Raw genomic sequence first — 11,821 nt, forward strand, 5'->3', positions numbered from 1 at the left:
TGGTGGGGACAGCAGCTCTTGGTTACTCCCCATTTTGGTCTCACCCTGCAGTGTGTGGGCCCTTCAGCTCACATCCCACCGCTAAGCAGAAATGGCTTCTGGTTCTCTGCTGCAGCACTCAGTCATCTCTGTGAAATGCAGGTCCTGGAGCCTGTAAAATATAACCCTGGGTTTTACACATTGCTGAGAGGTTTATGAGGCCATCTGTCTTGAACCAATGACATGGCACAAAGTTGTTTCTTCAAAAATTAGGCAATATTTCCATAAATATAACTTGTGGTATGAGTTTCTGCATTTTGTTATTTATCTGTTCTGGTGAATAATGGAAATAATTTTATATAAGTGACAGTAGAGGAAAAATTCAATGCCATGAATTAAGAATAGTTTTCAATTTCTTTCAGTGTGCATACTGAAATGCTGTTGTCTAGAGTTTGCAAATTTTGGATTGTAATTTGAAGCTTTTAGCAGCGTGTTTACATGCTGTCTGTCTACCTACCTACCTACCTACCTACCTACATACCTATTCATCTCCAGGAGCCAAAGCAAAGCTCATCTTGTTGCTGCTGATCTCACTTCATTTTTTATTTGACTTTGATCTGTTTAGAATATCTTTGGGCTCTCCTTTTGCCCAGAGAGGAGTGTTTAAAGGACTTTAGGAATATGATATAAAATTTATTAAATAAATCCTGAGAGGTAGAGGAGTATGGTTCTTCCAGTTATGATTAAGGAACTGATATGTTTATGTAGAAATAAATGGGATTCAGGTGCTAAATAGTTTCCAGAGTTGGCCTGAGAGGTTTTAGGCAATTGGGACTGGCTGATATGCATGTTGAAAAGCATTGCAGGAAAGCTGTGTGAGCAATGTGTTTTGAAATGTGATACTAAAAGCTCATCCAAGGACCAACGTTCAACACTGCAAACATTATCGCATTCCTATTTTAACAGTTCAACAGACATTGTGGTTCTATTTGGAATTTTATATTTGGCTTTCTCTTTGGTTGGTGTTATCTTGTGCTGTCTTAAAAACTGTCAGCTTAGTAAGTAATTAATTCACTCAGCATGAGTTGATTTTACAGTGATAGAAGTATCAACAAGGACTTTTCTGCCAAGACTGTGATGGTGTTAGATGCTGTCTAACTCTCTGGGTGAAAGTATGTGTCACAGCAAACTGAAAAACTGGGATCTAAAGGTAAAATTTGAATATGCACGGAAGCATCTAGAAAGCAACTTTTTCCAGACATGCTGGATATTTTTCAAGTATATGTCATACAGAGAGACATATTTATCTCTTGAAAACCATGCACATATTACTGAGTTTACCAGTTGACTTGGTCGTGTATTTGTGAGAAGAGATTGATCTACAGGTTAATTATTTCATGGTTACTTAATGTTCATTGATAATCGCTAAAAGACCAGGAAAGAGGTGAAGTTTTGTACCCTAGGGCAAGAGCACAGGACATGCCTAGAACAAGGTAGAAAATGCACCAGCTTAGAAATGAAAGCAGCCATAATAATAACAAAATGTCAGGGTGCTAACATCTTGTGGCAGTATTAAGAAACAACCTAAATCAAGACCAAACATTGGTGTTTTTTCATATAAGATAATGCACGTGATAAAACTTTTTTTCCTGTTGTTCATTTTTATTGAGCAGTTGAATTTCTCAGGAGAAAGAAGTGCATGGGGATTTTGGCATTGGTGTGCCAATTTATTTTGTTGATCCAGTTATAAGTGCAGTGCAAAACTGTGTTAAAAAGCTGTAGGGACCAGCTCATGGAAAACATGTAACTGGTTCCTTGTGAAGGTTGGCTCTTCCAGGCAGGACCAACACAGCTCACAGGGATATAAATGTGCAGCACTGAGCCATCAAAAAGTTAAGGGATTCCTGAGAGCAGCTCAGCCTTCAGCAATCTGCATACTAAATAATCCAAAACTCTTGGGTTTGCAAAAGCTACTTTTTAAAATTGGTCTCATTAACTCTCTTTATTTGCATACCTCAAAAAATACTTGTTTTACGTGAAGAAGATGTTAACAGAGGTTCTCTTCTTTGCTGATTACAGATTTATGATTTTGGATATATGTTACAATACTTTGTGGTTTTCTATTTTTGGGTTTTTGGCTTAACTCAGGCCAATCAACTCAGTCTCTTGAGGTAACAGAGGAACTACAAAATATCACTTAACAGCAAGGAAAATGAGTGCTATACAATACCATGGGTGGATGATTTTAGTGAGTTCCCATCTATGAATTCATCAGACTTCTTGGAAGCAAATCAACTTTGTCCTGAAAATAAAAGCAAGTGTCCACAAAGGGCATCAAATCTCCCTAATCTGGCAATTTTAATTTCATTTTTATATTCTTAATAAATGTTCACAGAGTAATAGTGATTGAGTTCCTTTATACTTCAGACTATAAATTTCTCAGTGAGCCATTCTCTGGCGGTGTTACAGAATGGGTTTATTTTAATTGAAAACCATGCTGGGAAGCGTGGGATGTTTATATGCTCAATTCAGATTTTCTGCCTGCGAGGAGCCACCATATCCTCAGCATAACCTTTTGCCTTTCTCATTCCCCATCCCTGTGCTGGGCTGCCCTCCTGGAGGTGCTTTCCCATGCATGGGGAAGCAAGGATGGCCATCCCTGCAGCCATGGTTCCTTCTGCTCACCCTGACACAGCTGTTCCCCCTGGCTGGTGCACCCCAGAGTCTCTCAGCTGTTTTCCTTGCCATCCCACTGTGCTCTTCAGGACTGTCTGCCTCCCTGGGCTCCTGCAGCCCAGCTTTGTGCTACTGTTTGAATGTACAGGGGCAAGCCTGAGTGTCAAGGCTAAGAAGTGTCAGGAGCATAAAGAAAAAGTTAGAGGGATCTCTGTACAGCAACATGCAGCCTGAAAAGGGACAGAGATATGTCAGAATGCTCGTTTCTATGCTAGGAACAGCTAGCATATACAGAAGAAGGAAAAATTTCAATCTTTAAAGAAAAAAAGGTATCCCAGCAGTAGGAATATTTCAATCTGCACATTGATATTTTTTTACAAGCTGGCATTTGTAAGCAGTATTTCTGACAGATTACTGAAATCTCATCTCTCATTGCACATCCTAGCTCTGCTCCTGAGCTCCTTTTCTGCCTGAGGTGCTTGTGGGTCAGCAGTGCTGAGCAGCTGGGGATGCTCCTGCTGCACCAGGCTTTGTTTTGGTCTCAATGCCCTCCAATGCCATGAAGGAGAAGCCCACCTGCCCCCTCCTCTGGGGTGGTGTCCCTTGGTGTGCAGGCAGGTCCTGTGGGCAGGGTCCATCTTCCACTGCTGGCCATGTGCTCTCTGGGGCTGGCACTGGGCAGCCCCATTCCAATGCCAGCAGGATGGGGATTGTGACAGCCAGGTACCAGGAGCGGTGTGGAGAGAGCTTGTCATGCTGCTAGGAGGAATTTCAGACTTGGTTTTGCTGTGATTAGTTATGAAAGTAAAGCAAAACTAAGCAGGTTATTGGCAGGAAGGAAAACAAGTCCACGCTGAGGGTTGCTGTGCCTAGAGTCCCAGGGGCTGAATTCCCAAATGCTCCTGACTCCACAGGACTACCACTGGCCCCTGGTGTCTGCATGGCTCAGGAGCTTATGGTATTTCTAGCTGAGCACCAGGACTTCCCTGGGACTTGGGAAAATGTCTTCTTCTTGCTGAGATGGAAAATAACTGGGATAGCCCTTCAGTTGTGATCATCTGGGCAATACCTCATTCCCTCTGGCAGGGGGAGCAGGGCCACAATATGCCCCATGGGGCCCAGATGCTGGGCAATCAGGCCCCCCTGCCAAGGTGGCAAGTGCCCAGCCAAAAGGAGACCACTTCATTGACTGACCAGAGTTCAGTGTGGCCCCTGTTGGGTTTCCTATACTTAGAAAGGTCCTGGGTCACAAATAATCCATGTGGAGGGAGGCAGATCACTGGGGAGTGATCCGAGGGGCTTCAGAGGTGAGCAGGATGCTGCTGAGCCCTGCTGCTCCTTGCTGGGAGCCAGCAGCCACCTCAAGCAGTAAGTGCCTTCTGCAAGTACTTACAGAAAGGTACAAATGGAAAGCTGGTGTATGTAATCAGGAAACCCAATATATCAGGTGGAAACCACCAACCTCAGTTATAACCCAAGCTGGATTTCTGTTACACAAAGAGTTTTTAAATTATGGAGCCATTTCCAAAGTCAGCAATAAAAAGTGCTGCATATCATCTGAAGAGAAGATAGACAAATTTATGGAAAATGAGGAAACCTGATACACAGCCACTGGCTGGATTTATGTGGTTGGGAATAGATGCTGAGATATCAACGTATTGTATGATGTCTGTATTACTTACTGTCACAAATGCAGGTTTTGATGAACCATTGCTTCTGGCTCTGACATACCTATGCTTTTGTAAAAAACAATTGCTTCCATAATACAGGAAGCAACAATGGAATGATAAAATCTTTGTATATTGGAAACAAGCATTCTGTATGAAACTTGTGGTTTGCTGTCCATTTTGTAAGACTTAATCTTCCCTCTACAGCAGGGATTTTTTGGCAGCTCTGGTGATTCCACATTATGTTTGTGTATATTTTGCTGTAGGGTATAACCTCATTTTTGTTCCTAGTTTCAGCACAAAGGATGGAATAAGTAAATATGAGTGGATGTAAAGTACACACACAAAGGCGCATATGCATACACACATATATGTTTTTAGCAGTGTATTTGTGAAATCTGATAACAGATGGTTCTGTGACACTGTGAACAACCTACAGACTACAAACAGCAATTTCCTAGTGTGCATAAGCTTAAAGGTTTTTGAAAAAAATCTTTGGGGACTGTAAGCGACCATTTTCTAGTATGATTATGATTTCATTGTCTGTTTATGATTATGATTTCATTGTCTGTTATTTTTCAATGCAGCCTGCCTTATTCCTTTCCTTTCAAGCCTTGCTCTTGGTGACAGTTAATGAAGCAGGAGTTTTACTTGTTCTTGTCTTTCTGAGGTAAGTTAAAAGAACTGAGGTTTTTGGTGCTCTGATCCATTTCAAACCAGTTCTCCTGCTGCAAGGGAGACTGTGGTGTGGCCCTGGCCAGGACACTGGCCAGCAGCAAGCAGTCAAGGATAGCATAGCTTGACATGACACTTTAACCCATACCTCAGGCTCCATGTGAGCTGGTGGTGTCACGCCTTGGGACCTGGAGAGCTTGTGTTAACAGATCTAAATTCAGATGAAGCTGTATGCCCATGGCATAGCTGGGAGGCCCATGTGGAGAACCAAAGGCACTAGTGTGCACCCAGAATGTTCATATAAAATGTCATGAAAACAAGAAGTGATCCTTGGGATGAGTGTGGATATTAGAGCTGGGGAGGTCCTCTGAGATACTAAATCTTACCTTCCATAGCACGCTTTGGTTTTTATTCTTTCTTGTTAACTCATTATATTTTTTTAAGATAGGGATTATGAAATCACATTGACTGATTCCTGAATATTGCAATACATGTCATTTCCCATCCAGACAATAAAATGTATTACAAGTGCCTTTTTAATGAAAGAGAAAGCGAGACCTTCATGTTCTGCAACATCTGCTGGGAACATAACCTAAATTGAAAAAGTATGTTGTTCTTATGGGTAGAGAGAGTGAGAGGTCTTCCAGTGACAGGAAGTATCAAAAAAAGTTAATGCTGAAATCAGTAAAACAACCATGCGTGACAGGAGGAAAATGAGCACATAACTTTTTTTTTTGGTGGCTTTTTTTTTTTGGTAGCTTTTTTTTTTTTTTTTTTTTTTTTAATGAGGTGGAATGGAGATGGACAAAGACAAGACAGAAATGGGGGAAGCGGGGAAGTGGGATTATCTGTGTATTGACAGAACTGTTTATTTGCTCCTGGCAGAAATAAATCCCAGCATATATTCCCTCTAGCTTTTTCTTATTTACAGAGATAGAAAGCCTACTCTGTTGCCAAGACCCATTATCCTTCGACTTGAGTCAAACAATACATCTTGCTTATTGAATCAGGGAATAGTGTGTGTTTTATGATGACAGAAAGGAAAAGGTAAGTTTACTCTTGCAGCCTTCTCCTGTTTATTGGTGTTTATGGTTACTACCATTACCATAATGATATTTTAGACATAGCAAAACAATGCAAATAAATAAATAACATCTATTGAAAAATAATGAATTTGTCCTGAACTCCACCATTGTGGCTATGTGGGATGGTTCTGTGATGAGGAGCACAACATTTCTGAAACACTTCTGGTTTTGATGTGTCATCTGGTTAGCTTGATTTTACCTGTGTTAAGTTTGAAAATATTTCTTATGTGTGTTTTATGCTTTGCCTGGGCTCAAGCATCTATAAGTACTTCCAATCTCCTCATAAATACACCTTTGTATTCTGCCTAATATATAAACATCACGACCCATGTCTGAGAATGTTGGGAATTTTATTAGGTTCATAAAGTTTTAGTTGCGGTCTAGCCCAATGGGTCCAAAATAAATAAACGCAGAGAGCAAAAAGAGTAACAATTTTGTACTTATTTCTTCTCCTCTCCCCTGAGAGTTTCCCCAGTACTGGTGAAGTACTTGTTGCAGTGGTTTCTGTGGCTTGCTATCAAAGTATCTGCAAGCCAGTAAGTAAGAGACAGATGCAAAGTATAAAAGTAATTGGTAAGTAAGTGGAGAAAAGTAACTGAAATAGTCTTATTAACGCATTTTGTTGATTTCCTTGGTCTCTTTCCATCTTAATGATGGAAAGAAACTGTGAATAATTGTGAATGACTTGTGACAGTCTCTCTTGCTGCTCTAAGAGAAGATACTTGGTCGGGACAGCTTCCTAAGCCCTGTGGATGGAACATGTAAGCAATCAGCATGGCAGGATGGAAACCTGTCTTTCAGCATATAGGGAGAGCTGATTCTTGGACTGAGATCTTTGGTCTGGGCTGGCCCTTTCTCTGGCTCTGGACAGAGAGTGTCATTGTTCCTCAGCACGGAGCTGGCTTTGCCTACAGCATCCGCAGTTGACAGCTAAGTTTGATGCGACAGTATAGAAAAAGAGCTATCAACAATGCCAGCATCTTCACCTGAGCTATGGGTGTGTGCAGCCTTTGCTTTAAGGTATTACACTCCATAGATATCCCAGGCATCTCTTGCTCTGCAGACCTGCCATGCTCAGGACATTCAGGGTACACAGGACAGAAGCTGTTGCTCCTTCCCTGCTTGTGGAAAGGTGTTGTCTTACCTTGAGATAAACCTAAGTACATGCAGCCATCTTGCTCTTCAAAACAATTCTGTAGTAAGCCTTTAATTGGTCAGAAAAATGTAGCCCTGCAAGCTTTGTAAACCCAAGAAACCAGCAAGCCACAGCTTATGTGGAATCAAAACCATGTTTTGGGACAATTACATGAATTTTTGTCCAACCATTGCAGGAGCATCAGAGCCAGAGACACCACTTTTGCAGGAAAAACTGGGAGGTGAACCCTTAAAGATCAAGCCCCAAAGCACCTTTTGTTTGTTTATATGCACTGCACTCATTCTGTCTCAATGCTATTGGAAAATTATTTATGGAATGTATCAAATGGCATAATACATGTTACAGATCTCTTTCCTAGTTAGCTACAAAGCTTACACTGCATTATATGGGGGATATAGACAACTTTTTATTGTTCAAGAATTTTAATAAAGCAAAAGATTTTTTAGAGCAGATAACTGTAACTGAGCTACAATTGCAACTCAAGTAAAACCATGCTATTTTGTTTTTCTTTCTCTCAACTCAGAGCTGCACAGTCAACTCTTAGATTTCCTTGGAAATTTTTCAGCGAGTCAAAATTTTGTTGGAAACATCTACACAGCTTTCATAATGCAAGTTACTTGGGCTTTTGAAGTGCCTTGGATTTGACAGACTCCTGTGAGCTCAAAGGTGAGCTCCTGCCAGGTTTGGCCAGAGGTAGGAGCAGCCAGGTCCTTAACCCTAAGGCAGTTGTTGAGGAATCCATGTAGTGCAGGTAGCTCAGGGTGCAGCTTGGATTGAGCCCTGGGTGAGGACAGCTCGAGGCAAGAGGCTGTGACCTGGTGCTGCCCCTTTGTCCAACAAAGGACAGAAGGATCTTTGGCTCAGACAGGTGACCAGACACTCAGAGACACAGCAGCAGCTGAGGACTCAGGTGGAAGACCCCAGCCTCAGGGTATAAAAGCCCAGTGTTTCCTTTGTTCAGTGGAACAAGGCAAAAGCTTGAGCTGTTACTCTCTTGCTGCACTATATTAAAATTACTTAAAGGAACTAGAGGTCTGAGTCCCTTGGGAAACCTGGGATTGAGCTGCTAAAGAAATCTTGTCTGTCTGGGATGTGTAGGGAGTCGGGCAGAGCACCTGTTGTGTCACTGGAGCTGCCCTCTGTGAAGGGGCTTTGGTCCCAGCACTTAAAGTCTCTGGGAGTGGGACTGTGGCTGCCAGAGTGCTACTGAAAGGTCAGAGGGGAAAGTGTCCTCAACAGCAGATGCATCTGTGAGGCAAGGGGATGTTAAATTTGGGCTGAGGAATCGTGTTTTACCATTCTGCACAGTGTTTAACTGTTCTGGAAAAAAATGAGTTCTTGGGGACCAGTGTATGGACCAGCTCTAGGGGGACAATGTAGGGACATGGAAGCCAGATGGAGAAGGTGCCTTCCTTCAAGTGACTCCAGATGTTGATTAGACCCTGAGCACTCATGTCACTGCTCTGCACTGGCTGACTTCCACTGTCTCCTGCTCATCCTGCCAGTTCCTGAGGCTCAGGTTTGGAGGGAGGAGTGTGCCTGTGCTGGATGTGGAGCAGGGGCAGCGTGTGTGCCCTCCCTGGCTCTGTCAGGCACGGCAGTGAGCAAGGCTCTACTTGCCTCACCCTCAGCTCAGCTCCCAGCATGGAGGAGGTAGAAGGGGAGGGCAGCCAGTGCCAAGCCCCAGAGCAGGCAGTCCCCTTGCCTGCACAGAGCTGGCTGCCAGCAGTCCAGGTGACCCTGTGGGTCCAGCAAGGCTGTGGCTGCAGGCCCTCAGCAAGGTTTTAACCATTGCTAAAACTTTCTCTATCTCCCTTCTTTTTTTTTTTTTTTTTTTAATACAAGTGCAAAAGCCCAAAATTACTAATGTTCCTTCCAAGGCAATGACCACAAAACAGAGAATCAAACCCGCAGAAATGCTTTCTTTTAGAAATTACTCACATTTCATCAGGCTTTGCTTATACTGAGGTGACACAGCCAAACCCACTGACAGTTCAGCTATGTGGCCTGAGAAACTCAACTGCATTAGCAAAGCTGCTCTCAGATGTAGAGCTGCACTTTTTGTCTTTGTTAAAATACCACACTGCTACTCCTTTCCTAGCCTGTCAGCATCCCTTCTTATTGGCCCTTCTGCCTGTCCCACTGGAAATTTGGCATATGTTGCCAAACTCCTTGCAGCTATATGAGTCAAATATTCACTCTCAAATGCCTTAGACATGTGGGGAGAACTGCTTCTTTGCTCTTCCTTTTTCAGAAACGTAACTAAATCTTCCTATTGTGTGAGTTACTTTTTTCTTTTATTAAGAACACTGTATTTTATTTCATCCTACAGTGAAACAGTTGCAGGCGGCTGCCCAACACTTGTACTCTGAAAAAGGGAAAACAATGCAAAGAGAGGATGTCCCTGGAGGAAGATCATGCCCTGCCCCAGCTGCTCACACATGCAAGACAGATTTTCTTTCAAGGACAGCAACCAGTCAGGAACATGACTGCTGTTCTTGCCCTTGGAAACACCCCTCTTTGCTTGGAAAGGTAATGCTTTGGTCACCAGCAATTGCGGCAAGGTTGGTACAAAAATAACTGCCAGCCACAAAACCCAAAAAGTTCTATGAATACTGTAGGTAAGTGGAAGTCATTGGGCACTGCAGGATGTGTGCCATGAGGGCCAGAGACGTACAGGGAGAGGCAGGGAAGATGTAAGATGCTTGTCCCAGCAGCTCATGACTTCCCTGCAGATGTACTAGTCCTAAGCCACTTAGTGCACGATTCTTCCTTCACAGAGGGGTCTTTGTAAGGAGTCAACCAAAGTAAATGCATACATTATGTCCTATTTTAAAGTGTGCTGTAAACCACATGAACACTGCAGTGCATAAGGAGGAATTTGTATGACAATATATTTTTCACATTGAATACTTTAGATCACCTATTATAGCTATGACGAGAACATACCAAAACCCTCTTACTGGCAGAATATTTTTTTTTTTATTTACCAATTAGAATCATTAAATTATAGAGTGCAACGGTGCTTGGAGGTCATCTGGTCCATCCCCATGCTGAAAGCAGACCTGACTTTGCAATTAGATGAAGTATTCCAAGGCCTAGTTTGGTGAAGCTGTGCATCTCTCTGGGAGCAGGGATGCTGCAGTCCCTTTCTGTGTTCCTGTGCTCAACTGCACCCTGTGACAAAAATTTTCTTCCTTCTTTCAAGAGACAGGTAAGAAAACACCTGTTTCCTGTTTTCCAAAAAAAGGTGTAAGTTGAACACTGCACTCTTTAGGCATAGCTGTGCATGTGCGTGGAGACAAAGACATTTGCTTTTCAGAGCCTTGACCTGTTCTAGTGTTGAACAGTTCCTGACAAGGCTGGAAGCAGTCTCTGTGTTGATTTTCTCAAATATTTGGTGAAATTTTTCTTTCTGTTTGTGAATTTTTAATAATTCAGTCATTAGGACTCACTAACTCCTTGCTTTAATGTCTGGGGCTCAGCTGGTTTTTTATTTGTTTGGAGTGGTGGGTTTTATTGATTGTGAGATTTGGCTAAAAAATGTATACCTGATTTTGCTTTTAATGCTGACATTGGGAGAAAAAAAATAGACTTTTCCTGTAAGGCCTCACAAATCATAGACCTGTCACTCTGACAGGCTGCAGTGGTTTGACCTTGGCTAGTGAAGGTGCCCTCCCTATAAACAATTGCAAACCCCCATGCCCTATGGTAGACCCATGAATAAATGTTTCAAGTGGGACAACATGCAGTGTGAGATAATATAGGAGATTGTATAGGAAACCATTATAGAAAGGGTAGGATAAGAGGAAAAGTGGTACTGTTATGGTGGTTTAAAACCCATTGGCTTGGGTTATCCCTTTCTTTCAGCTGTGGCTTGAGAAGCTGTGGTGCCTGTTCATCTGTTTTCCTTCTTCTCTCCCCAGAAATGCTGTACAGTGATGAGCAATGTCCAGTAGGCAGTAGCCAGGGCCCAGCAAATTGCACAGATGAAATGAGACTGTGAGCAAAGTTTTAGAAGAATGAAAGTGAATGTTAAGTAGGCAATAAATGTTAGTTTTTATCTTTAAGAGCATGTGTTATGATTCTATCCAATTGCCTTCTATAGACTTAGATATTTTGTGTTGCTGAATATCATAAAAAAGGGTATGGCCTCCTTCATGATGTTCCTCTGTTCAGGGATGCCTCTTCTTTTATCCCTGTCTTCTAGTTTTCACCAACATTTCAAGGCAAATTTTTAGATTGTGGGCAAAGGATGGCATATCCTCTGAGACACACAGTTTGTTGTGTTCTTCTCCTGATTTGTAGGGGAATGTTATGCAGTAACACTTTGAGGTCTACAAACAGAATAAAAAGTAATCCTGATAATTCCTTGAAAAGCAGCAATTATTTTTGTGGGCATCAGTCATTAGCAGGTTTCTGGATACTACTTAAGCTGCAACATCACGGGGGAAAGTTTCTTGTGTCACTTTCATTGGCCTTCAATCACAAGTTATAAATGCATTACTTTCTGGTCATTGTTTTATGATGCATAGGGCTGTCAGATATTTTGGCCTTGGTGATTTATGGTTTTGGAAAAACAG

At 42.2% G+C, this 11,821-nt stretch overlaps 1 long non-coding RNA gene across 1 annotated transcript; it reads left to right on the forward strand.

The window, feature by feature from the left end:
• Nucleotides 1-4,923: 4,923 nt before the first annotated feature.
• Nucleotides 4,924-10,308, forward strand: LOC118686712 (uncharacterized). The gene is made up of 5 exons (XR_004980218.1): nucleotides 4,924-4,992; nucleotides 5,929-6,044; nucleotides 7,762-7,904; nucleotides 9,571-9,770; nucleotides 10,236-10,308. It is a non-coding gene; the product is annotated as an uncharacterized LOC118686712 (long non-coding RNA).
• Nucleotides 10,309-11,821: the final 1,513 nt, after the last annotated feature.

Source organism: Molothrus ater, chromosome 4, assembly GCF_012460135.2.
Source record: "Molothrus ater isolate BHLD 08-10-18 breed brown headed cowbird chromosome 4, BPBGC_Mater_1.1, whole genome shotgun sequence".
In the NCBI taxonomy this organism is placed as follows: Eukaryota; Metazoa; Chordata; class Aves; order Passeriformes; family Icteridae; genus Molothrus; species Molothrus ater.